General features: G+C 47.9%; 1 protein-coding gene across 6 annotated transcripts in view; it reads right to left on the bottom strand.

Moving 5' to 3' along the window:
* The window catches only part of ZFHX3 (zinc finger homeobox 3), a 487,194-nt gene that overhangs the window by 250,288 nt on the left and 209,539 nt on the right, over window positions 1-27,367 (bottom strand). The window lies entirely within an intron of this gene.

The following is a 27,367-nucleotide window of genomic DNA, read 5'->3' as shown; positions in this document are numbered from 1 at the left end:
AGAGGGAGAAAAAAGAGAAAGCTAATGACCCATAATTGCCATGATAGTGGAATAGGGCCCGGGCAGCTGTTTTACATTCCCGGTATGTATAGTATGCAAATATCTACAAAGGGCCGACACAGTTTCTCTATTGTGGATCCTGAGGGTAACCAAATTAGCCTTTGGCAACCATGGTAATTGGGAGGTGCTGTTCCCATTAGGAGTCCTGCAAATTATGAAGAAAAATGGACCAAAGGCTTTGTCACAAATAATAATGCTGAGAAGAAAAGAGCAGGCGGCCGGCTTTGCTTGCTTTTTTTTTTTTTTTTTTATTCCTATATTGTGTTGTTAATATCTCTCTGTTTAGTAATAAGAAAACAGTCCTCAGTGCCCTGCTGGACTCTCCTGAGCTTTCTATGGCAATACTGAGTTCTGGGAATACTAAATATGGGAGAGCAGCAGCAGTTGGGAAGTGGCCGAGCCCTCGCCAGGCCCCGTGTTCAGTCGGGCAGCGCTGACGCTGCTCCGCAGGTTTGGGCTCCGGGAGCCAGGACTGGCAGCAGAAGCCTGGAGCTGGTTCTCTCCTCTGCACGGCCGCAGAGCACCAGCCACTTTCCCTCCCCGTCTCAGCTTCACGCAGCTAAACACAGATTTGTTCTCGGAATCACCCAACTTAGCTGCACAAGAGGCTCCATTTCCCACTAATTATTTGAATTTGTCTTTCACTCTTCCCACTTTCTTTGATCATTCCATAGTTCTCAATCCCAGCATGCAGAATCCTGTTTGATTGTTATGATCTACTAAAAAATTCACAACTGCCAACTTTTTGAGTGGAGCTCTGAGCTGTGACACCACGAGTCAACACCAAAAACATGAAATGCTGTTGTCTCTAGCACTCCCAGAGCAGAGCTCACTGTTCACATGAGCCCTCGTGCCTGAGGTCCCGCTGAACTTCCCACACCAAGACACAGCCATGAGATCAGCCCACATCCAGCCTCTCCTGTCCTGCAAATCTCAAGAGTTTTGGAAAACATCACACTTACAATGAAAATTAGGAAACGGTCTCAGTTGTTTTTGTATTTCTTCCGTAAGTCAATGTTTTGCCTAACTGGCAGCATGAACAGTCCTTTATCAAGGAATAGGAGAGCATCCAGACCCTTTAATATAAAGAAGATTCAGAATGACCTTAGAAACCTACACTGACTGTGGTGGCTGTAAAACCCAAATCGGTGAGTTTTATAAAAAAAAATATTTACAAAACAAGTCTCACAAAGAGCAGTCGTGTTTTAACTTTTCATGCCAGGACCAGCTCTTCACCTTACAACCGCTGCAGCATAGGCCTTAAGTCCATATCTTTATTTTTTCATGGTTTCCCCTCAGGGCCTGTTTAAAGAGCCGGCAGAGGAGTCACTTCCCCGCTGGTGCAGATGGCACGACTGCAAGTGTACTTAAAGTTTGCGTCTGATCAGGTTATGTGTATTGGATCTGAAACCAGTTAGTCAATTCTTCCCGGTCCCTAAGTGGCGATTTGTGGTAATGTCTACATCAATACTCACAGAGCTGCGAGCTGCTTTACGTAAAGCCAGCGTGAGCAGGACGGAGGGGCTGCTCCAGGGCTGCTCCAGGGCTTTAACGGAGCTGTGGCTGCGAGGGGAACGCGCTCCAGGCCTTGGCCCCAGGGCCATCGCCCCAGCTAGCCGGGCAGCCTCACCAGCCTCACCCAGCTCTGCTCAGCCCCAAAATTCCTTCTCCCTTTCCAGCACCAGTCCTGATCCCCTCCTCTGCGTTTCCTTACTCCCTGGACTCCAGAGGGTGGGTACAGGGCACAAATTAGAAACAGCAGAAGGTCAAGAAAACAAACCAACCAACAGTTCCACACTAAAGCAAAGTGCAACAGAAAATTAGAGAAGAATAAAAGATGAGAAAATTATGGTTAATGAAAAAGCAGGAGGTAGCTACTGTTCAAACTACAAACAACAGAAAACAACTCTGAGAAATAAACAATGTTGAATTAAGCTTTTCCAATAACAGCTTTTTTCTTTAGTATTTTTCTCTTTGGTCCAAAACAAAACACAAACCCTTCAGAGCAAGGATTATCTTTGTGAAATGCACAGCAACACAAGCTGCCCTCTGCGAGGCCTCGGTGCATCAGTGACCTGCACAGGTGTGTGTGGTGTGGGGAGAGCTTCCTCACACGGCCTTTTCTCCGAGAGATGCCCACGGACCCAGCTCCTGTCACAGCACATCTCCTGCACACCGCTGCTTCTGCTTCAAATGGAGTAAAAAGGCCATGACTTCCACAGCAGCTACGCAGCAATTTACACCTTGTAAGTCATTTAAATACACTGCCTGAAGTGTAAAATCTGGGAACTGTCAGCAAACCTCAACTTGGCAAAAATCGTTGCTATTCATTACAGTAAAGTGCTTTCTGTATAGCAAGAGCTGGCTCTGATACATCACATCTCAAACAAAAATATGGAATAAATGATCTCCCAAGATCGCTTCCAACCTGTTTTCTAAGACTTTACAAAGAAAAAGAGCAGAGCACAAACGCTATGGAGCAGCCCTGCCATTTCATCCCTTCAGAGCACTCAAATTCCAACTCTGCACCTGCAACAAGTTCCTGTGCTCCAAGATGTTCCAGTATTGAAAATACTACTTCAGACCCAGTCACACCATCCAAGACTTAATTTCTAACAAACAATGAAATCACCCAGAAAAAAAAATAAATCAGATTTGCCAAACTATAACAGAGAAAACATTTCCAAATCTACCAAATCGCTGCACCCTCCGTTCTTCCACACAGGCAAAGAGGGTTTGAGCAGCGTCAGTCAGGGGGTTTGCAAACCACAGCTTCACTTTCTAACAGAGATCCTGCCCAACAACTGCAGGCAAAGGAGCCAGCTATTTTGGGAGGACAGGGAAGGCCAGAAATACTGTTTATTTACACAAATAATTTTCCTTAGAAAGGAAATTCCTCTTTCTCTGGAAGTTGCCATTGATCTCAGTGGGAGAGCAAGTCAGGCTGAGCAGGACCAGCCCCTATGGAAGGCTCAAAGAAGAGCAAGGGGAGAGAAGCAGAGATGCTGGCTCAGGAGCAGGTACTCACAGCATTTGTTTATGGCAGACACATTTTAAACTGAGCTGGCTGTTGCAGGTCTGGGCCATGGAGCGAGCAGTGCTTTCTTATTGCTTTTGGGGATCACTTCAGTTTCTTCTTTCTAGATCAAATAGCAAATGACTGGCAGGAATCCTGTAAATCTGAAAGAGCTCGTTTATTTCCCACATTTTTCTCCTACACTTTTAAGAGATTAGTGCATGTAATATTTTAATGCTATGGCATAAATTTGCATGAGAGGGAGAGCTCTTATATTTACACATTTATAATGTGTGTGCGATCATAACATCCACATGATTAGAAACAAGGACATGTGGTGAAATGCACTTAACACAAACCTGTTTAAGGCTCAGGGCCAGCTCTTCCCAGTGAGATGCAACAGCCAAGTCTGGATTTTTCACCAGAAAAGAGGGAAAAGTCTGTACTTCTAACAGATCTGGTGTTTTCTCTCCATTCCTGAGAAATAAATATGAAGGTCCTTATTCCCTGAGAAGCAAGTTTAAGATTTGGGATGTTTTAGGATAAAAAAAAAAAATAATTTGTTATAAAGACTTTTTTAACTAAAAAATTTCAATTTCTAATTTTTTGTCTGAGTTGCATTATGGCAGGTTATGTAGTAGATTTATGGGAGAGAAAGGGACATGTAAAATGCTTTCAATACATATTAAAAGAAGAAAAATCATTAAACTATAATAGTCAAAATAAGGTGAAATCAAATCTAAGGCCTGTCTCAGTAATTATCTTCATGAAGCCTATGCAGGCATCAGTACTTCTGCTAATGACAGAAAGGAAAAAGATGGAAGAAAAAGTGGGATATATGGAATATTCTGGAACAAAGAAAATAGAGATGTAGTTACTAGAAAGGTTACTGTATATTTATTCAGTCAAGGCCAGAGTCCATCACCAGGAAGTCTTGAACCTGTGGGATCCTCACCTGCACTGGATTCCCAACAGCCCACACTGTCCTGCCTCCTCATTATTCCCTCTTGGGAAGGACAGAGCAGTTTTCCTAATTCAGGCCTCCTCTCCACTCAAACACATGGGCAGGATTTATTTCAGGAGATGAAATGACCAAAGATTGTCCTGAACAAGAACCATAAAACAGGCTGCACACAAAAGGTGAAGGAAACGTTACCCAACAAAACAGTTGAGCACTTCAGAAACGTGAGAGAGGACCAATATTTCGTTTGCTTGGGTTTTTTTTAATGTATAGAATCCCAGATTGCTAAGGTGGGAAAGGACCTTTAGGATCATGAGGTTCAAACACAGCATGACCACCACGTTCACCATAAACCCTCAGCTACAGGCAACTGAATGAATTTGGGCCATTTCTAACTGAAATTGGGTTTTGCTACTGCTGGGTTCTCACCTGCTCATAGCTTGGTCATGGTCCTGCTCTCACTGAGAAGTGATGGACACCCTTAGGGAAAAGGCAGGAACGTTTGTCCCCACAGCAGTCACTGCCTGGGACCAAAGAGTTTGGCAAATCAGTGGCTCAACTCTGGGACAAACTTCAGTTCCTTCCCAATTTTAGCCCTTCCATCCCTCACTCAGCACCTGGGCAAGAACCAAGTCACAACATCTAATGGGTTTTGACCATCATCAGAGAGCGAGAGTAGAGTGAAAGCCCTGCCAAGACCCTGGTGGGCTCACTTGGTCCTTGTGCCCAAAGAAATGGTGTTGGAGGCAACAAAAAAACCCACCAGCTCATTCACACCAAGTGGGAATGGAAAATATCCATCATTTACCCATTCTGAGGTCACAGTCATTCTGTTTCCCAAATACCACATTAGAAAAGAGGAGAAAAAAAATTTAAAAAAAAAAAAAAAAGTATTGTTTGATTAAGTTCAAGGATGGGTTAAAATGTAAACTGATTAAAAAATAAGAGGAAGAAATTTGGTTACAGAAATTTCAAGTGTCTCTCCCTCCTGATGTCCTTTCTGTCTCTAGAATAACGACTCTAATCCCTGCTGGTAACGCTCCTCTCTTTTCACTAGAGATGTGACACGGGACAGCTGGGAAGAGGAGAGCAGCAGCCTGACCTGCACCAGGTCAGTCTCCTCTGGTCACTGGGCAATTCAAAAAAGTATATGAGCAGGAAAATGCTCTTTTTTCCCCCCCTTTTAAATATAGTATGACTAAATCTGTGTGGGAGGTTGTATACAGGTCATCTCCTTCCGCAAAACCAACCCAAGAGTGACAGTGTTCACCGTGGAAAAAGACTGCAATGGTTTAAAAAAAAAAAACAACAACCAAACCAAACCAATTTAAAAAACATCAAGCCGAAAGAGCAAAATGAAATACCTAAAGGGGGACCTGGGCCAAGCAAAGACAAAGCAATGGACTGGACCCACCTGGAGAGCAAAGCCAGTCGGTCGGCTCGGGCGCATGTGGCTGGAGAGCGTCTGGCGGCCGCGCCGAGCGCTCCACGTCTGCCCACGGCCCCGACACGCCGTGGGGATGGGCTGCAGAGCCTGCGGGGAGGGGGGACCCACTGCGAGCTGCTGGGGGGATCTGCCTGCCTGGGGAGAGGGCCTTCACCTGCTTGATTTCATTTTTTTTATTTTATAAGCTACAGAACGTGGAATGCAAAACCTCCATTTATTCCTTCTGGGTCATATGAGGGAGCCACTGGCGAAGATAATAATATATGAAGCAAGAGAACGAGAGGGAGAAAGAGGGAGGGAGGGGAGGGAAGGAGGGAGGAAGGGAGAGAGAAGCAAAAGGCTTTCTATTATTCGGGACACTGGTGATGCACACTGAGGCAGTTGGAAGATTAAATTAAGTATTATATCTGCTGACCCCATTGCCATGGTTACCGGACAGCGGAAAATATTAATCAAGCCAAGCCTTTTCAGCTGAACATACCAGAAAAAAATGCTAAATATAAATATATATGTACATATTTGCTGCTCTGCCATGCTAATGTGGGCTGCCAGCAACCAAACCACCTGATATCACAGAGATAAACAAATTTAAAATATCCTTGCTGCACAAGAAGGCTGACGTCAGCGTGGCGAGCGCAGCGCGAGGACGGGGCTGCAGCGCTCGCTCGCCCTTCAGCCGATTAGAGAGGGAATTTGAATAAGGAATGGCGACATCTTGCTGGGTGCCTGAGCTCAGGAGGCGTTTAGGGTTCTCTTCCCAATGGGAAGAAAGGAACCAGCGCCAGTCCCGGCCAGGAACCGGTTCTGCCGTGCAGAGCCCTGGAGTCACGTCCAGACCGCACATCTCCCACGGGGAATCAAAACAATTCCCACCAACTTGGGGTTCACCTTCAAACCAGAGCGGTGCTCAGAGAGCCCCCTCTGCAGCAGGATTTGCCCCTGGGAGGGTCCTTTGTGCTCAGGTGACCTGCGGGCAGCTGCTGTCCCACAGCTGGGACACCCGGCCAGCGTGGAGAGCACGGCCAAGCTCGCGCAGGGGTCGCAGCCAGCTGACCCCTGAGCCAGGCTGCACCTGCAGCCAAGGCCCTCCACACCTCACCCAGGATGGGGGCAGCAACCAAACCAAAGCCAGGTGAATAATAATTGTAATACTGAACTACTACCATTTCTGAACTCTAATCTTAAACACAGAAATGGAAACAACAACACAAATTATTCTGCCCTTTCTCATACAGTAAACCATTGGCATAACTAAAAAGGGAAGGTAAACTCCTCATTCTCTGCTCTAACCACATACTATAAAAGGATGTCCATACAAAGACAGCATTTCCTCCAAGTCACCATCTTCATTTTTGCCTTGTTGCTTGTTTTTGTCTGTATTTTACAGGAAAGTTTCATGTGGCTGCTGCTGACTTGCATGATTTTCCCTGAGGTATTCAAGCCAGCAGAACACTGAAGTGACAACACATCCTTTGTTGTGTCCTACCCACACACAGAGAGATGAGAAACAAGAAAAAATTGAAAAAAAAGGAATAATAAGCCACTAGAGCCAATGAGAAGTCCAAGCACTTTAAAGGAATCTGAGATGGAAGCAATCAATATTTATCAAGAGAAGCTGTGGCTGGCCTATCCCTGGAAGTATTCAAGGTTTAACGGGGCTTGGAGCAGCCTGGGACAGTGGAAGGTGTCCCTACCCAAGACAGGAGTGGGATGGGATGGGCTGTGAGGTCCCTTCCCACCCAAACCATTCCATGATTTTATGAATACTTTAATTACATGTATTTTATAACAGTTCTGTGGAGCTGGATATATACCAGCCTTCTCAAAATCCAGCAGCCTGAGCTCACCAATACAAATATACATATAAAATACTGTATAGATTATACAAAACAAATGTTCTGGTTCATTTACAGTTCTGTAAAAGCAGAGCCAAATTTACTGAAGGCATAAACAAGGACATCTATTTCATTTTTAAAATGTTAATGAAGAATGAGATTGTTATTTGTTCTTGGTCTATTTTGTGATTTTAGCCAATAGTTCTAGTGATAATTATCAACTGTTTATATTTAGATAAAAGCAGCCCATATGGCAACAGCAGAACAATCTGATGTTTAGATCCTCAGCTACATGTTTTCTATAAATAATATGATTGAATAACTGTAACAAATTATTTCATCAGTCTAAAAGCAGATACCAATATATAACAACTAAGAAAGCCATTTACTCATTATCTGCAAACAATAAATACCTTCCCAAGTACATTTAACACTTAGGAAAAGACAAAAATATAATAATACAGATATTAACCCATAAACGCTTACATTAATGTATCTTAAAATTTACTTCTTAATTTCCATGGACACACACACGGTATTATGTGGGCTCTTATGGTAATTAAAGGGTCTGCCTAATTTTGCACACAAATGTGCACTGTTATCCAATATGTTTGTACCCAAGTCCTGTCCAAATCTCAAGCCTATTCAAGCTGTCCTGCTTTTTCTCACATTCCAAACCTTAGGAACGCCCTGCTGAAAGGGAGCTCGATCCTGGAGCCCTCCTCAGCTTGGAACAACCACGCTATCGCCATTCCCAACGTTACGGCAACGCTGACACACCCGCAGAGAGAGGCTACAGCAAACACTTGCCAGGATTTTTGGGCTCAGAGTCTCAGGCAGGATTCCAGGTTGCAGAGCCCTTCTCCTCCTCCTCACACAAAGGAGCTCCCCAGGCCTGCCCAGCCAGAGCTTCCCGGAGGGAAAATGATTGCGGCACAATGGCCGGCACGGCCAGCTTAGGGCAGCTGTGTCATATAAATTGTCAGCAATGACCATAAGCACTCAGAGAAACAATTTAATTCCTCACTCCCGCCATCATGGGCTGATATATTCTTTCAAGGTCATTACCCAAGGCTAGGAGGGTCGCGTGATTAACGAGTGACACGTCCAACGAGGGCGGCTGTGCCTGAGCAGGCCTTATATTAATTAGACAGAAGTGCTGAAAAATAAACGGTGCCTGGCAGGGAGGGGCCAGACCCACACTTCCATGGTTGTGCTCCTGCCCAAACTCTCAGCCACCACCCTGCTCCTTCAACCTGCCACCACATCCCAGCAATTCACAAGCAGGATACACAAAAGTTGCTTCTTTCCTGGTGTAAATGACTTGGACTGTCACCCCAACTTTTTGAATCTTTGGTTTATGCTTTTTGTCCTTCTTGCCATAAGTTACTGACTTACACTGGATGGAAGCACAAGAGACTGATGTTCACAATTAACTTTGCATCTCCAGAGCAAATCTAAAATTAAAAAAGTCCCAAGGCTTGCAGGTTTGTGCCAGGCACTTGGGGAGACCCAGAGCAAGAGCAGAACATACCCTGGCCCCATCAGCAATAGCTGTGCTCCAGAGCCCCTGGGCAGGTCAGGCTTTCCAAAGCAGTAATGCACCCTCTGACACCCCTCTCTCCAGGGCTCTGGGACAGCGAGCCTGCTGTGCCACCCCAAACTCAGGCTATGGAGCCAGGAGAGGTGGCTCTCAGCAAAGATACAGCTCAGGACAAGCCAGACCTATTATTCAGAGAAAATGTCTTTGGACACCACTTCAATCTCAGATCTCCCCCCACCAGAAACCTGGAAATCAGCCTGCTTGCTTGAGCCCACAGCACACTGAACTGGGCTTGGTGTAGCGGTTCCAAGAGAAAGAGGGAAACCCATTTTCACCGTGTTGGGGGTGCTGCCAACAGCTCTGTCTAGGATTTATGAGTCAATAGAAAAACACCTTTCAACAAAGAGAGAGTACTCCAGATCTGCCTGAGCAAGATGGAGCCAATCTTCCAAGATCTCAGCACTCACAGCTTCAACTGACTTAAATGAAGCCACCTCAACAGCCCTGCAAGATTACAGTCAAGCATTGCTGCTATTCAGTTACTGCCCACAACACTGTGCTGCCTTCCAGCTGCTCAGGCACTCAAAACCAGGACTCCTTCTGGTATTTTACAGTGCTCCCTAGACAGGACCTTCCCCTCAGCGCCAGCCAAGATTTTGGTGACACAAATCACTCCCCTGGGATTGTCTGTTGGGCACTTGGAAAAGAGCCAACACCTGAGAAAGGAAACTGAGACAAAAAGCCAAACACCTGTGGCTAGGTTGTTAATTAGAGTCAAAAAATAATTTATTTTCTAATCCAAACCAAAGTTTCACCTTATTTTCTAGCACCATCATTCAGATTGATTACCTTTCTCCTCGTGAAAAAATGAGTAATGAGGAATCCCCCCTAATTTATACTCCAGCCCAGCTGCCCCCACGAGTGTCAGCAGCAGAGGCACGGGTGGATCAGCAGCTCCAGCACCACTGCTGGCTGTGGGGCCAGAGGTGCTTGGCTCTTGGGCACCTCCACAACAAAGACCAGCCAATATTAGAGCAGGCGAAATCCAGCAAACAAATAATTACAGAGAATATGTATCAGGAGTGAATAATAACTATTAATCTGTGTTGCTACAGAAATAAAACCTGACTATTCCCCATGACCCCCAGGCTCTGTGCTGCTGCTCATCACCTGAGGCAAAGGCTCCTTTCCTCTCTTCCTTTAAAGCTCCTGAGCCCAGGGCAGTCCTGAGCAGCCACAGGTCACCTGTCAAAGGTGGAGCTTCCACGGTGTCCCCAACCCTGCCAGTCAGGAAAGGGTGGCAAGAGCAGGATCACTGTGCAGGGAAGGCACACACACACAGGCACACAGGTACACACACAGGCACACACACAGGTACACAGGTAACACACACACAGGTAACACACACACAGGTACACACACAGGTACCACACACACGTGGTGTGTAACACACACACAGGTCACACACACAGGTACACATGAACACACACATGGTGACCAAGACCATTTGTACACCTGAACAACAACCAAACCACGTTACCCTGGGCCTGGCAGCCTTTCCCACCTCAAGGAGTGCCCGTGGTTTTGGCAGGCACAAAAACACTCTCCAGGCTTTCACAATGGCCTTCTCCACCTCCCCAGGAATGACCACTAGGAATCTGATTTGAATTTTTTCTTTTTTTTTTTTCTTGGCATTTCCATAGCTTAATTTTGGTTTACCTAGAAACAAGAAAACTGAAAAGAAAGAAACCATGAAAAGGCTACGTTAGCCCTAGAACCGTTTTATGGCACGGGGTAATGACTTGGAGCTGGTTACATTGTTTGATACTTCCCTACTCTCAAATTTCTGCATTTTTGGCCTTTTCTCATAAGACTCCTCTTCAAGTCCATAAATTGCACCACTTTGGAAATCTAGTGGGAAGAACTGAGGTTAAATCCCACTCTCTCCTCAATTTCTGTCCTCCATCGCCGACATCAGGTTGGATGCAGGATGAGTTATGGCGGAGGCAGAGCAGGTTGCAGGATTTCCACGAGCGGCGCACCCCGAGCAGCGAGCGCACCGTGTGTGGGGTACAGGTGTGCCCCCCACCTGTGGTGCAGCTCCCATCAGTCCCAGCACAGCCTGCAAGCACAGCTCACACACACACGGAGCCGCTCCACGCGCTCCCACGCGATCCTGCAGAATCCCAACACATCAGAACTGGGATGGATTCATTTCGCAGGCGCCTGACGCTGAAGCTCTGCAGACACATTCCCTGCAAGGCTCAGGACAGCCATTTGAGCAGTGCCTTCTCAGCACCAGCACCACGAGCAACATCCCCTGGCCTTACACCACACAAAGGCCAACATTAATTAGAGAGGCCAGGAAAGAAAGATTCCTCCCTTTCCGTTCCCGTCCTTCCCTCCCAGTAACACCCCATTTTCCTGCACATCTGGGAAATGGGAACAGCACTGGGCACCGCCAGGTGGGCAGTTCAGGTGGAAAGCTGACTCTGGGCTATTCTTAATGTCTTCCCTGTGTATCCGTTTACGTTACATCTATTTAAGTGCGTGTGAGTTTATGTGTTCATGCCTGCTCACATCCAGGATAAAAATACACAGCACGGCTAGGCAAATACATGGAAATACAGACAGAATCCAATTCCTCTGGCAGACCACACAAAGGCTAAGAAATGAAAAATGCACTCACGCCCTCTGACACCCTGGCCGAGTGCACCGCGAGAGCTCTCGTGGTGGGGACTGGAGGCTGGCTGCTGGCTCCCTCTCTCTCCCTCTCCCTTTTCTGCTAAGGAGACACTTTGAGCGCCGGGATTGCTCACAATCTGGCTCTGTGATCCACATGCAGGACTGGTAATATGCCTGCTATTTCCCTCTCTCTCCCCCATCAAACCTCCCCCCATCGCTCTTGCTCTCATGTTCAGTGGTTATTTTAGCTTAATGCGGTGACATCACAGCTCGCTCGGTGAGTAAAGCCCCGGCTGTGAATACAGAGCTCGGCTCCACCGATCACTTCCCAGCAATGGATGGGCTTTACTGAGCTTTGGTGTTTCGTGCTCGTCCCCGCAGCAGAGGATGCTCTGTCCCGGCGCAGCTCCGCGTGGGATTCGCGGTGCTCGGCAGCAGCCGGGGGGACGGCGATTTCACGCCCTGGACTGGGAGCCAAACCTGGGAGAGACACTTTCAATACGCTCCCTCATTTTTGGCTAGCACAGGAGAGCAGCTGGACACCTGTCTGTTGCAGTCCCCTAAATCTGGGGGAGGGGGTGTCTGCACAGGCTGGAAGGAGGTGGTTCTTACGTGGGGGGGAGAGATGGAGCGCTGGAAGGCATCTCATTTTTCAGCATCACTGAGGAGTCAAACCCCCACCTTGCATTAAAATGAAAATACTCTGTGAATTTTTAAAGCTGAACCCCTCTACAAGTCTTCATCTCCCAGTAATTCTTCTACCCCATTATATCAGATCTGCAACAGTCTCAACAGCTCTCATGATTTTGTTCCATGTTCTTCTAAAATAGGAAACAAAGAAACAGCACATGATATTAGAAAAACTTCACAGCAGAACAGATAAGATGCAGGAGGAGAATAATGCAGTCAAATAAGCTTTCCATTATTAACAACTGTGCCCCGAGGTCTACGGGCATAGTCCCAAAACCTAAATTATCTTAAATCATGAGGTTACCAATAAAGACAGCTCAGGACAGCAGAAGGGGTCTGTGATTTCAGGGGGTTTGCAGACCACATATATATGATTAACATTTCTGTGCTACGGTTTATTACTTCATTATAATATTTTCCATCACAAATGAATAGGTAAAATACCTGGCTATTAAATATAAACCTATCCCTCAGGATGATCAGATTATCACTTGAATTTAAAATCTTTCTGAATTTTTAATAATGCATAACAAATAAGATTATTTATGCACTTTCTTGGCTTTGCTTGCAGGGCCCACGGTGACGTGCATCCGTCTCTCCTGAAATCCAGGTCTGGTGGGGACACACGTTCCCTGCTCCCCCTCTCCGCTGCTCATCCAGCTGTGCCCCCAACCCCCGCAGTTTTGGGGCCGGGGGGTGCGGGGGAGGCTGCGGCTCGGCCAGGCCGATTCGGAGCGCGGTCCTGAGCCCTGCGGAGCGCCAGCCGCCACAGGCAGCAGCTGAGGAATCGGGGCAGGCTGATGGAAAGTCAAGTGGAGGCCTGGCTGTCTGAAACCTCTTCAATAGATCTGTAGTCTGGACTTGAACCCTGCCCTCTCACCTCGGGGTCCCATATTTCTTCCCCCACCCCCCGCGCCGTCGGCGGCGAGGGGCCGCGAGTGACCCCGGCAGCGCCGCCAGCGAGGGAGGGGCAGCGGCGAGGGGGGAGCGGGGTCCCCGACTTCCTCACAGGTAATTAAGGGACTGTTTTCAAGGTTGCACGGGCAGAAGACAATTCGGCCTAATGAAGCATCGATCGGCCGGCGCGGGCAGCAGGCGCTGCCGTTCCCTGCGCTGCCGCAGCCGGCGGAAGCTCCGCGCCGGGAGCATCCCGCATCCCTCATCCTGCATCCCTCATCCTGCATCCTGCATCCCTCATCCCTCATCCTGCATCCCTCATCCCTCATCCTGCATCCCTCATCCCGCATCCCTCATCCCGCATCCCTCATCCTGCATCCCTCATCCTGCATCCCTCATCCTGCATCCTGCATCCCTCATCCTGCATCCCTCATCCCTCATCCCGCATCCCGCATCCCGCATCCCGCATCCTGCATCCCTCATCCTGCATCCTGCATCCCTCATCCCTCATCCTGCATCCTGCATCCCTCATCCTGCATCCCTCATCCTGCATCCTGCATCCCTCATCCTGCATCCCTCATCCCTCATCCCGCATCCCGCATCCCGCATCCTGCATCCCTCATCCTGCATCCTGCATCCCTCATCCCTCATCCTGCATCCTGCATCCCTCATCCTGCATCCCTCATCCCTCATCCTGCATCCCTCATCCTGCATCCCTCATCCTGCATCCCTCATCCTGCATCCCTCATCCCGCATCCCGCATCCCGCATCCCGCATCCCGCGCCCCACCTGCAGCACAGCCCGCTCGCTGAGCGGGAGAACAGCGCTCATTAGAGAGCCAAAGTGCCTTCGTGGTGGCTTCTGTTTGTTTGTTTCTCTTTGGGATGAAGCTTGCTCATCGTTCCCATTCTAACCTCGCCAATCAGCGCCGGCGGGGCTGGATGCATGAGGTCAGTTATGGAGATGCAGGAAATTACTGGGGATTGGCAGGGCTGGTTTTGTCAATTTGTAAGCAAAACCCTGTTTTATTGCCAGGTTTTCATCTTTTCATCACTGTCAGCCTGTGCTGGCACATGAGAGCTAAAAGCAAAATTTTCTCAAAGGCTGCTGGAAAATTAATGGTGGAGGATTAAAAATATTTTTGTGTAAAATAGAAATAGGAAGCAGGTACTTACATTAAAAAAATAAAGCCAATTAAGCCCCCTGGAAGTGCTGACACATCCAGCTCGATGCTCGCCCTACCCCAGCAGCTCGGCAGCATCGCGTTCCTGGGCTCCCCAACCTGCCCTCGCCTCACCCAGCCCCTTTCTTCTGGCCCAAATGTTTGCATTTGTAGGACATCTGAATGGTAATAAAAGGGCCAGGAAATGATAGTTGTGCCAAGTAAATTGGGGTGAATGCTGGGGGAGGGGAGGCCGGATCGATTGTGAAACAACTTGCGCATTATCCGGGAAGGATTTGCTCACGGTCCTGCGCTGCTCCGCGTACGAGAGGCCCCGCACTCAACAATAGCGTGTCCCCTCAGAGCAGGAAACACAAAGGGAATTTGCTCTGATTCAATCCACACAGTGAGGCCCCTCTGGGGCTAAAGAGGGTCACTTTTACCCTGACTAAAAATAAAGAAAAAAGATTTTTTTTTTTTTTTCCCTCTAACACACACACACACACACACACGATCCGGCTGGGGAAAGCTGCCCACCTCCACTCAATCAGATGCTTAAAAATCATGAGCTGCCTCTCTCATTTTTTCCATTTAGACTTCAGAATTTATCAGAATTTACTTTAAAAAAAATTCAAACAAGTAGAACGTGATCAAAGAGCAGCAAAACGGCCTCTTCCTTTTATTCCATTTCCTTGTCTAACAAGTGCTTTACCCGGGGACTGCTGCAGCACCAGCCCCTAATAACAAAGGAGGTGACAGTGTGAGGGCACAGAACTGTAAACTGAATGTTGAAAGCCACGCGAGAGCCCGGATATCAGGTTTGTGCTGTATTCAGATATATTTGTTTTCTAATACTTCGCCTTTTTTGTTCTGCTTCTAATCCCAAATTCCTCCATCAAGCACAGGTCAGTAACGACGCAGCAATTGTGTGCAACACCTGCTGAAATTATACACAACAACAAGTTTTCCCTAAAAACCGCTAAAACGTAGCTCAGCAGATTCTATCTGCATTCATTTGGTGGAACAACAAGATATTGGTGGGGACAAACTCCGCATAAAGCAGCCCCGAGCCCCCTGAGTTGGTGGAGCTCAGCCCAAACAATGGCCGCTTCCCATTCACCTTTCCCCGGCTTTTCAAAAGAACATCCCAGAAACACAAAGCAGCAGCGGGAAATGGCAATTTTATGAATCCTAATCAATCAAAGGGCTTATTAACTCAATGTGAAGCCAGATTAAAATCTTTAATTATAAATCGTGCTAAAAGGAAAAACAAAATGTACTTATGGTACATTGAAAATTCCGGATATTAACATAGTTGCCATTATCTCTCGCAATATTAAATTTCCCCTCCCTGCCCTGCAACATGCTCACCTTTTTCTGTTCCTAAAGAACAGAACCGCAGAGCAAACTCATTTTTCTCCTTCCCAGACTTATTAAAATGTATTCCTGCTCCCTGCAGCCGGGGCTTTGCGGCGGGGCTGTGGGAAGCCCCATCCTGGAGGGAGCGGGTGTTTATCGAGTGGCTGGGAGCTCCAGGTGATTTTTTTGGGCCCCAATCCAACGCGAGGCGTTTGTGGTGCTGCAGGGGCCGTGGGGAGGCTGCGCCCGGCGGCCCCCGGAGAGGCCACGGGCGCTTTTCGGCCCGGCAGGCGTCGGGAAATGACCACGGCAAATGGAACCCGGCTGGACGGGAGGGGGAGGGACAGCGGGCAGCGAGCCACATGTTTTATTTATTTGTTCCGAGTCACGGTCATCCCATTGTGTCCCTGGCCGTGCCGGGCCGTGGGCAGCGCCTGCCGCAGAAGGTGCGCACAGACTTCTCCGAGGCACGGCTCGGGTGGGAAAGGATGGGAAAGGATGGGAAAGGATGGGAAAGGATGGGAAAGGATGGGAAAGGATGGGAAAGGATGGGAAAGGATGGGAAAGGATGGGAAAGGATGGGAAAGGGCTCCTGCTCCCTTCGGAGCATCCCCGAGCCAGGCTCTGCCTCTGTGGCTGAGCACGATGCGCCCTGCGCTGCCTTTCCAGCAGCTTCCCTCGCACCCCGGCCTTGTGCCCATCCCCTCCACGGTGTTGCGTTTGGAATTAAGGATTTTTTCCCCTTACAAAAGATTAGTCTTTCAAAGGAGAACGGTATTTCTTTTAGAAGAAGATCCTACAGGACCCACTGAGACTGTGATTCTAGGTCGTGTTTTACACAGAATTCTTATCTTCCTTTCTCTTGATGCACTCCTTCCCTGGGATTTATTCCTGAAGCACTCCCCAAAGGAAAAGCACCTTTGCTGAACTGAGATTTTTCAAATTTGCTGTCACGTTTGGAACTATAATTGAAATCTCAAATTGTGTTTCCCGTCTGTAGAACTTCAGAAAACATAGCTGGTGAATTTGAAATACAGTTTTAGCTTGAAAAAAATGAGAACTTAATTTTATACTTTACAAACGACTGGTTGTCACCAAAACCTTCACAAAAGGGGATTTCACATCTTAGGGAAGGGAATCACTGTCTCTGCCCTATAACTGCTGCCTGAGAGTTCTGCACCCTGTCCTGAATTTCCTCTGCTGTCCCCAGTGCCGTGATTCCCTGTCCAGCTATTCCCAAACCCTCCCAGGCAGGGTCGTGTCCCACCGCACTCCTCGGGCAGGTAAATCATTCTTACTGCCACTTTCCAAAGCAGCAACAAACGTCTGCAAATCCTGCCCAGCAACACAAACTGAATCTGAGCACATGGAAAAGAGAATTTTGAGTATCAAATCCACCTGGGAGTGAACCTCTCTGTGCTCAAGTGGCCCTGCTGTGGTTTGGGACACTCCCCGGTTGCTGACACACTTTGCACATCTGTTCCCCCGAGCATTCCTGCTGCGGCCTGTGCCCAGAGCAAGGAGCTCCACGCTGGCTTTAGCAGGATGGTCCCAGCTTCGCTTGCAGGGCTCAGGCCGGGACCCCCGGGACCCCCGGGACCCCCGAGCCCCCGGCGCCGCTGCTCCAGGGCGATCCCAGCCACCAGCACACGCACCCCAGGCTCCCACCCTGCCCTCTCCAGCTCCTGCCTTTCAGGAAATTCAGAAAAGATCCTTTGTGCCCAACTCGGGTTTCATTTCATTGCTTTTAAATTTGTTCAGCTTGACTTTTGACACTTCAGAGGCTTAAGCCTTCTTTAAGTACAACAATATAATAAATATTTGTGTTGCCAAAGGAAAAGTGGATCCGTTGTTAGTGTTAGGGAAAGCAGGATCTCTTTCTCATTCGTTTGGTATAAATAATTCACACAACTATGTGCATTTTATAAACATCATCTTTAGGAAACTGATACTATCAAACATTTTCAAGACAACACTCAGCAGCATATAAATATGCACAAAGTATTTACTACAGCGGATCTGAAACTAAACAAAAAAATTGTTAATGAAAGCAGAAAAATAACGATAGTTTATGTAAATAATTATGTTAATACAAAGTGTTTTCAGACTTATTTATACAAATTAGTCATCTGAATGACAAAAAGCTTTGACAAACTACAAACACCTATCAAAAATCATATTATTTGGCTCATTTTCTCTCACAATTTCCATCTTTAGCTTGCCTTGGAAAAGCAGATTTAGAGCCTCCCCTGCTCTCTGTCACTACAGCAGGAACAAGCCCAGTCAAAGGCATTTTCTTCACTTAGAAATTTTAAAAAAGTGTTTTTGTGGGTTTTTTCTTCAAAATATTTGAAGAAATGGTGGGGTTTTTAAAATGAAAAAATTAAACAATATAAATCTATTATAATACAAAATTGTTACTCAGAAAATATTCGTGTGCAGCATGTTTGGTTCAATTAGGAAAAAAACCAAAATGTATTTTCAGGTAACAATTCGATATGCAGAAAACATCTCTTTATTTTCCAACAGAAAACACTTTAAAATCATCCAGGAAATAAACGATATATGTAAGATGAATATGAAAAACCCTGTGCACAAACTACCCAAAGGTCCACAGCTGCATTTTTTTGCACTTTTTGTTAGCAATCTCATTCTAGGATTGAAGCATTCCCGGCTCGGTGATGGAATGAGATTTTCTCGCATTGTTAGAATTTACAGTTTGGAATAAAACTTAGCGATGAATTCCGAGCCCGAGCTCCGCCCCAGCCCTGCTCGGGGCCTGCGGGTCCCGCACTCCCGAATTGCCGTGAAATTCCAGCGGGATTCCAGGGGGATTCCAGCGGGATTCCAGCGGGATTCCAGCGGGATTCCAGCGGGATTCCAGCGGGATTCCAGGGGGATTCCAGCGGGATTCCAGCGGGGTTCCAGCGGGATTCCAGCGGGATTCCAGCGGGATTCCAGCGGGATTCCAGGGGGATTCCAGCGGGATTCCAGCGGGGTTCCAGCGGGGTTCCAGCGGGATTCCAGGGGGATTCCAGCGGGGTTCCCGAGCTCAGCAGCCGCTGTGCCTCACACGCCGGGCCGGGCCGGGCCGAGCAGGCGGCGCTGGACGTTCCCAAGCGTTTGCGGAGCTTTGATCGGGCCCGGGCACCGAGCGGCGCCTCCCGGCCGGGGCCGCCCCGGGGCGGGGAGGGCAGCGGCTCCCGGCGGGGAGGGCAGCGGCTCCCGGCGGCTCCCGGCGGCTCCCGGCGGCTCCAGCGGCTCCAGTGGCCGCAGCCACCCCGCGGGAGCTTAAACAAGTCCGCTCGCTTAATGGCAGCCCCCGGGGACGCGCTCGGCCCCTCCGCTGACCGTCAGACCCCTTGATGGAGCGGACAATAAAGCTGACAGGACAGGCTGGACACTGCTCCCGAGCGTGTCTGTGCTGCCGGCACAGGGCACTGCTCTGTGCTGCTGTCCTCGGTGTGCCCGTGGGTCACAGCCATCCCTGTCCATCCCTGTCCACCCCTGCCCTCGGTGTGCCCGTGGATCACAGCCATCCCTGCCCATCCCTGTCCATCCCTGTCCATCCCTGCCCATCCCTGCCCATCCCTGTCCATCCCTGCCCATCCCTGTCCATCCCTGCCCATCCCTGTCCATCCCTGCCCATCCCTGTCCATCCCTGTCCATCCCTGTCCATCCCTGCCCATCCCTGTCCATCCCTGTCCATCCCTGCCCATCCCTGCCCATCCCTGTCCATCCCTGCCCTCGGTGTGCCCGTGGGTCACAGCCATCCCTGCCCATCCCTGTCCATCTCTGCCCATCCCTGTCCATCCCTGCCCATCCCTGTCCATCCCTGTCCATCCCTGCCCATCCCTGCCCATCCCTGTCCATCCCTGCCCATCCCTGCCCATCCCTGTCCATCCCTGTCCATCCCTGTCCATCCCTGTCCATCCCTGCCCATCCCTGTCCATCCCTGTCCATCCCTGCCCATCCCTGCCCATCCCTGTCCATCCCTGCCCTCGGTGTGCCCGTGGGTCACAGCCATCCCTGCCCATCCCTGTCCATCTCTGCCCATCCCTGTCCATCCCTGCCCATCCCTGTCCATCCCTGTCCATCCCTGCCCATCTCTGCCCATCCCTGCCCATCCCTGTCCATCCCTGCCCATCCCTCCTCTCGGTGTGCCCGCGGGTCACTGCCACCCCTGCCCTCGGTCCCCACCCCAGGGCTGCCGTGTCGCTGTCACAGGCAGGCACTGCCCACAGCCACCGCAGGTACACGGGGACAGCAGAGCCTGCAGCCACCACTGCTGCAAACACAACTGGGGAACATCCCCTAAACACATCCCGGCCAACGTGCCAGGGCCGCTTATTTCACTCCATGTTCTTAGAAAAGAAAATAACCAAAAGGGAAAAAACTAAATACACCACTTTTCCTGATCCAGAGAACAATTCTTGGGAGAAGAAATCCAGTTCCAAAGTATTGACTCTGCATTCATTAGCCAAAACCAAAAAAATTACCACAAGAGTCAATCTTAGCTGTCTTCTTATCAAGTATTGATAATTGCATTTGTATTACTTAAAGAAATTATATCTTATTTTTTGTTGTTGTTGCATGTGAGCTTATTAGTATTTACTTTCTTAAGTTTCTGCCAGTAAAAAGGGCCCTGGGTTTGACAGCAAATTTTCTAGTATTTGGAAGCTTTTATCCCAATTTTAACACCTTATCTCTTTTTCTCTAGAGAATTAAATGATACTGCATTAAACCAGAAAATTATATAGAATTTTAAACGGTCCGCACAAGTGGGGAACTGACAGGTCCTTGAACAGCTCTCCTGGAAGGAAACTTCCTCCTAAAAATTTAAGGGTTTACATACAATATAGGAGTATACCTATATTTGCACATATACATGAGCATACACATGCAGCAATTTTACAATAGCTAAATAATTTGTATAAATTTAATTTAAATAAAACCTACTTCTTAATATTAGATACTTTATCAATAAAAACATTAAACACTGAGATTTTCTTTTAACCTAATAGTCAACAAAAAACAACACAGCCAAAGAATATGTAAGTATAATCCAGATTATTCCGATCTGATTTGTATTTTCAGTTCAACCTTAAAAGCTTTTAACAAAAGAAACATCCTTTTCGGCATAATGCATTGTCTAAGCTGCAGAACACGCTCAGATTTCAAGACATATTTATAAAAAGCCATTGAAAAAGCCACAACAATTTTGTGACACGTTTCTGACTAACTCAGTTAATGCTGTGTTCGGATGAAACCAAGAACCAGAGGGTTTTTTCCTACCCCCCAGGTAATGGCTTTTGCTCAACGAGTCAGAATATTTTTTATTTTTCTTTTGTATTTATGTATTTTTATATAGTTTATAGGTTTTCATTCTGATTAAAATAATAATAAAGATAAAGAAGAATTCCAACTTTCATTTTCTCCTGTAGGAGCTGTTACTTTCAAACAGCACGAACAGTCCGGAATTCTCGGGGAGTGCACGCTCCCGGGGCACGAGGGCTCTAGATAAGGAATCATTTAGTTCATCAGAAGGTGGAAAGAAAAAGCAGAGCAGGGGGAAAAGCAGGGCTATTTTTGCAGCAAGCCCTGTCCCCAGCTGGCGGGGAGGGCTGTGCTTTGTGGCTCCCCGGGCCTGCGGATGCACAGGCCGCTGTCAGGGGGGAGCCGGCACCGCTGCCCCCAGCTTCACCCACGGCTCCTCCGTGTGCTCCGCTTCCCTCACATCTTCCCCGCTGCATTTCCATTTCAAGCAGCTGCACAGCCATCGCTGCACGGATCAATTTCCACATCGAATATTTAGGAATACAAGCGATGTATATTTTCTATAAATATTTTCATTTAGCTGCAGCAGAACAGGCCTCTGGAAACGCGGGACACAGCAGCTCTTCACTGACGCTCCGGGCGCCTTCCCCTTTGGATCGCCAGAGCTTCTGTGGGAATTCCCGGCTCGGCGTCCTTCCCACAGCTCACTGCCTTCTCTGGAAGGCTGTCCTGCCTGGCAGGGGCCTGTGGGCACCGGGAGGTGTCGGGGGGCAGGAGGAAGGGTGGCTCTGTGGAGGGTGCCAGCCCAGGCAGGGCCCAGGCCTGTGGGTGCTGTCCCTGCAGAGCCGAGCCAGCACAAGGGGAAGCGGCAGGGAAAAGCCTGAGCCCGGCACCCAGGCACCAATGTCAGCATTTTGTGCAACTGGGAGAATGTCAGGGGCAGACCAGGGCCTGTGGTGACTCTGGGAGCGCAGCCCGTGCCAGCTGTGCAGCACCAAACCCGCAGCCCTGGCACGCTGCGGGGCACGGAGCCACTGCCGGGGACGGGCTGGCACAACAAAAACCAGCCCTGAGTGTGCACAAAGCCTGCCCTGACCGGCTCGGTCACACCGGCCACACGGGGACGAGCAGAAAGCTCCAAACTTCACCAGACAGAAGGGACCTTTGACCCCTGAACCTATACAGCAATTACATTCCAACAATCACTGAGCTCTCCCTGTGACAGTCAGTTTATATTCTATATATATTCTATAAAACAGCTACAACCTTGGGAAAAGACACTGTGAAAAAAAGGATTTTAAAAAATATTTCCGACCGCTCTATTTAGAAGGAGCACAAATTAAAAATGTTTTTCAGTACATAAGAAAACCCCAAAGGTTGCATCCACACGGTCTCAATTTTCACGTCCACCTGAGTGTTAAGCCCGTCCCTGCACAGCACAGCTCGGCCCTGCCAAACACTCTCCAGGCAGTTCTGCTCCGTGTGCCTGCCCCGCACCGTTACCTGTGTGCTGCACCTGCTGTGAATCCCACCGTGCTTCTGTGGGAATCTCTGCACTGTTCATGCTTCAAAGCATTCTTTTTTTCTCCCCTTTCCTATCTTTTCATATGGTGTCTAAAAGCCTATGTGACCACTCCATTGTTTTTAATTGTGGATTTCCTTAAACACCATAAACCTGCTTGTTCCTTTTCCATTTTATCTTTTGCAAATCACCTGTGTGTTCCTCTGTTCTCATTTTTGCCAGACACTTCTGTGCTAACCAGCAAGGTCACTGCAGAACCTGTATTGATTTTCCTCCCAAATATCCGAGTGTACAAATACAGATTTTACTGAGGGTTGGGAAGTCGTCCCCGAGAGCCGATGTGAGCACCACCCCACACAGAGCGGAGCCCTCGGAACACGGAGTCAGAGATGGTTTCCTTGGAATAAACAGGGCTGAGGTTTTTTGGGTGAGTGGGAACTGTGGCTCAGCCCCAGCCCCTGGGGCACACGCTGGGAGTGCCACCGCAGCAGCACCGTGGCATTTATCCCACCTGTGAGTCAAATGCAAAACATTTTGCTTGGTTGATTGATTGTAACATCCAAACACACTTTCCACTATTTCAACCCAGAGAGATTCCTTGTCCTTACTTTGAAACATATCCAGTGTAAATTTTCCAAACTTATCAGCCCAAACTGGAATCTTTTTTCAAGCACAATAAATATCCACAATCTCCCTCCATTGCTGGGAGCTCGTGGGGCTGAGCCCGGCCTGATCCTGCTTCTGTTCCCCACAGAGTCTGAACACCAGGCCTGCAGCTCACCAGAAGAATGCCCGACTTGGGCAGGAATTTAATATTGGCAACTTCTTTTATTTCTTCCTGAGAATGACCAAATCCTTTTTGGAGCCAAGGAAAGACCAGCTCTCCCTCTGAGACCACAAGCAACATAAATTCACAGGTAAAACCAGATTTTCTTTTTTCTTAGCTTGGTCACCGCTAGCTAATGAAACATTTAATTCAGGAAAATTCACTAGGTAAAACCCAAACAACCAGCATGGGTGGCAAGAGAAAGGGATCAGTGTGGGACTGTGCCTCAGACACACGTTTATAAGAAGCCAACTTTGCATTGTTGTACCAGATGCAGTCCCAGGGAAAAATGTATGCAGGCAACAGGGAGTTAAGTAAATAATTTTTTTCTTTTCTTTGTCGATGTGTTTAGTTCTCTTCCTGCCAAGACTCATTTCACTCTGCTATCTAGTGAGAGACACATATGGTGCAGTGAAATTGCCATCCAAGAAAGCATGTCCCAGCCTGTTGAGACATCATCAAATAAGATTAAAGCAAAGTAAAAATAAAAAGATAGAACGATTTTTTTTCTTTTTCTTGTACAGAGAACATCTGATGAAAGTCACCGAGGTACTTGAATGCTTCTAAAGGTTTTGCAACCATTTCTTTACTTTGCCTGGTTAAGAAAAAGGCAGAAATAACAAGCCAGTATCTCCTTTTTCTTCTTCAAGTTAGTGAAAAAATGTGTTTCATAATCAAGCTGATGTATGTGAATAAAATACAATATTGCCTTCTCTGCTTCTGAGCAACCAGCACTTAAATGCACAGAAACACCCCAGACTCTGCATTGATGGCCTCTCCACCAGCATCTCGAGTTCTGTATGCAAGAATTGGGCCAGGACAAAACAACCTGGCTACTAATGTCTCAGTGAGGAGCTGGCTGTGATGATCCAGAATATCCAATATTCTATGACTCTAGTCCACAGAAAGGTCCGAGTTACCTCCCAACCAGAATTCTCAGGTGTCTCTGCCTACCAACTGCTACATTACATTAAGTTCATCCAGAAATCCAAGCTGCAGGATTTAAATAGCTGTGAAACCACTGCTGGGTTTCCTTACACAGGGATGCTGGATGAAGGTGACTTTACAGCTTCTTTCCCTAGAAGGTCCTTTCAGTTCCCACATGGAAAAAACAAAAGGACCAAGTACAGAACCCCCAGCACATCATCACTTGCTCTTGCATGTGGTACTTGCAGACAACCTGTAGGACCAGGGTGCAACTGTTGTAGCAACAAGAATCACCGAGAAGCAACTTGGCAGCTCCTCTACCACTCTGAAATCAGGCTCTAGAAATATTCTGCTTCCCACCAGGAAAGCATCAGCAAACACAACACATACAGTATGTTCTGTACTCTAAGTAAATAAACAGGAGTCTGCTGAAAGCCAAAAAAATATCCCACGCGAGAGGAGGAAGCCCAAATCAAATTTCCATTGCTGATCATGAGAGAAGTTCAGGGGAGCTTCTTAACCACACAGAATAATCTGAAAAATGGGTCCAGCTTCAGAAACAAGACATATTTTGGGTATTTCTCTGTCAACCTCCCCTGTTAGAACTGAATTTCCAGTCTTGTTTCCAAGCCCTCACTGGACTGCAGGAAAGCAACAATGCATCAGTAGCAGAGATTATCCCTGGCCTTAATAAGCTGTTGTTGGCTTTCATAACAACTGCAGCCTAGGCCGAGTCACACCGAGCTCAAAGACAATCTTACCAATAGCCTGGAGCAAGGATTATAGAAACAAGAATCCGAGGGGGGGTGGGAGGGAGCAAAAATCCCAAGAAACAGGGGCTAATGTAAAATCGTTTACATATTAACCTTCTTCCCTTCTGACAGTGGTCAAGTTCTGATTCAAAATACAAATTATCTCCAATTACTTCAAAAGAGGCAGTCACAGAGCTGTCACTTAACCTTCACCATCTGTTTGGCTCAAAAGCAAGCTGTACAGCCTGCCACTTTGACCTCATCTTTCTCTTTCCACACTGGACAGGCACCAAAAGAAGAGAAGATGGTTTATTGTTCTCCCGAGAAAACCCGGGGGCTCAGGGTGCCGGAGGGAAGGGCAGCGCTCGGGAGGTGACTTAATTTAACTCTTCAGGGGGATTTGTTTGGGGAGGATGAGTTTGCAAACCTTCCTCGCTCCTCCTGCCAGCTCTCTGCAGAGATGGGGTTTGTTTAAGAGCGGAGCCTCTCTGCGAAGAGCAGCGGCTGTGAAATAACCAAGTGAGGGAAAGGCACGAACTGACTCACGATGGATTCCGGCTTAGGGACTGCTCTGAACAGTAGCCAGATGGACACAGAAAAATATCGGCTATTAAAGATGACAAAGGGGAAATAAATCCTGGAAATGAAACAGCTTTATAGGAAAGACAGTGGCACAAAATGTTGGGGGAAGAAACCCCAAAACACAAAAAAACCCCAAACAAACGGACAGAACTCCAAAGAGCAAATCACGAGATGGTGCACGGTCTGGGAAAGCACAGCTCGAAAGTCCCAAATATGACCCCACTGTAAGACAAATCAGAGTTACCACTACTCTCAGCTGCACAGATCCAACCAAGGCTTCTCCCAAGCTGCTCATTAACCATTGCATATTCCAGCCCCTCTCTGGCTCCGGGGGAAGGCAGGAGCTGAGTTCAAACTCACCCTGGAGCAGTGGCAGTGTGAAGGACCCAGGACAAATCCCCCCCGCCGGGTGTCAGGAGCTCGAGGCGCAGATGCACAACCCACAGTGCAAAGGTGTTGGGAATACAACAAATCTGTTGGAGAAAAGAGATTCCAGAGGGGCTGGAGGGCACAATAATAGGGTGCAAATTTCTGAATGCCTCATGGTTTATGGGCAGCTTCTAATGCTTCTGCCGAGAAACATTACAGCATTTCCATTGGCTCTGATCTTTATTTTTAGTTTTATTACCCACTGCATAACAGGTTTCTTCTAGAGAGAAAGAAAGAAAGCAGATCCCTCTGTAAACAGGAGCCACTCCTGAACATTTCACATCGCAGTGGTTTGGCACGAGGAAAATTCCACACGCGAACGCAGCTCGGAGAACAAACATCTCTGTCACTGTGCAGTGCCTGACACCTCTGGCATCACTGGGCATGGGGAGGGATGCCCCTTTTCTTGTCACACCATATTTAGCCCAAGAAACACCCACCACAATGCACATGAGCTGCAAAGTTCCCATTTCCAGAGCAGATGGTAACAAGTCAATTAAACCTGCAGCGCTCGGGCACCGCTGACAGCGGCATGAAGCACTGAGCATTCCGGTCGGTGGGAGAAAGAAAAGGGCTGCAAAAGGTGCTGAACCAAATAATGATCTCAGACAAACAGCCCTGACTTCCTAGAATCCAAATTCCTTTGCTACCTTTTTAAGAAGGCAGACAGAATACTGAACTTGATTTGCAGCTCAGAGGGGGCAGGAACCTCCCTGTGCCCCGGTGCTGGAACCACCTGACAGCCACCACAGCCACACTGAAATGTTTAACTTTACTTAAAACATTCTCTCAGGCCTATGTATTATTTGAAGTATAACATACAGAATTATCTAATGAATTCTCAAATCAAATACTCTCATTTTGCTGCAGGCCATTTCCTGACAACAAACTAAAGGCACAGAGGCTGCTCTGTGTGCCTGACTGCTGAATTTAAACAGATGTCCAGTGGACATCAGCCTCGCTCACATTACCTCTCCCATTCACTCGCCTCTATCTCGGCCAGTGCAAACCCCCTTCAATTAAAAACAAACAGAGACTCCAGATAACAAAAAATTCAGAAAGGCTTCCCAGCACAGACAGGCCCGTGGTGAACTGCGTCCCCTCGATGGGTGAGGGCCTGGTGGCAGTGAGAAAGTCACCGGGGAGCAGCATCTGGCTCTGATTAGGTAACAAGCTGTAGCATCTGCAAACTTGTCAGTCCCCGGCCCACAACAAAGCCCAGCCAGCAGATCTGTGTTTAAAAAAAGGAACTGGCTGTTGGGTTTTATAAGACAAACATTATCTGTTCCATTGCAGGGTGCCGTTTTATTAAACGCCGCCTAGAAGGGGAAAAATTAAATGTGCTTGTTACATTTTACTTTTCATCTCCAGGAAAAATCCCATTTGGTTCTGTCTGT

Source organism: Cyanistes caeruleus, chromosome 12, assembly GCF_971803275.1.
Source record: "Cyanistes caeruleus chromosome 12, bCyaCae1.hap1.1, whole genome shotgun sequence".
Classification (NCBI taxonomy): Eukaryota; Metazoa; Chordata; class Aves; order Passeriformes; family Paridae; genus Cyanistes; species Cyanistes caeruleus.
The sequence above is the reverse complement of the archived record's forward strand: the minus strand, read 5'-3'. Positions and strand labels throughout refer to the sequence as shown.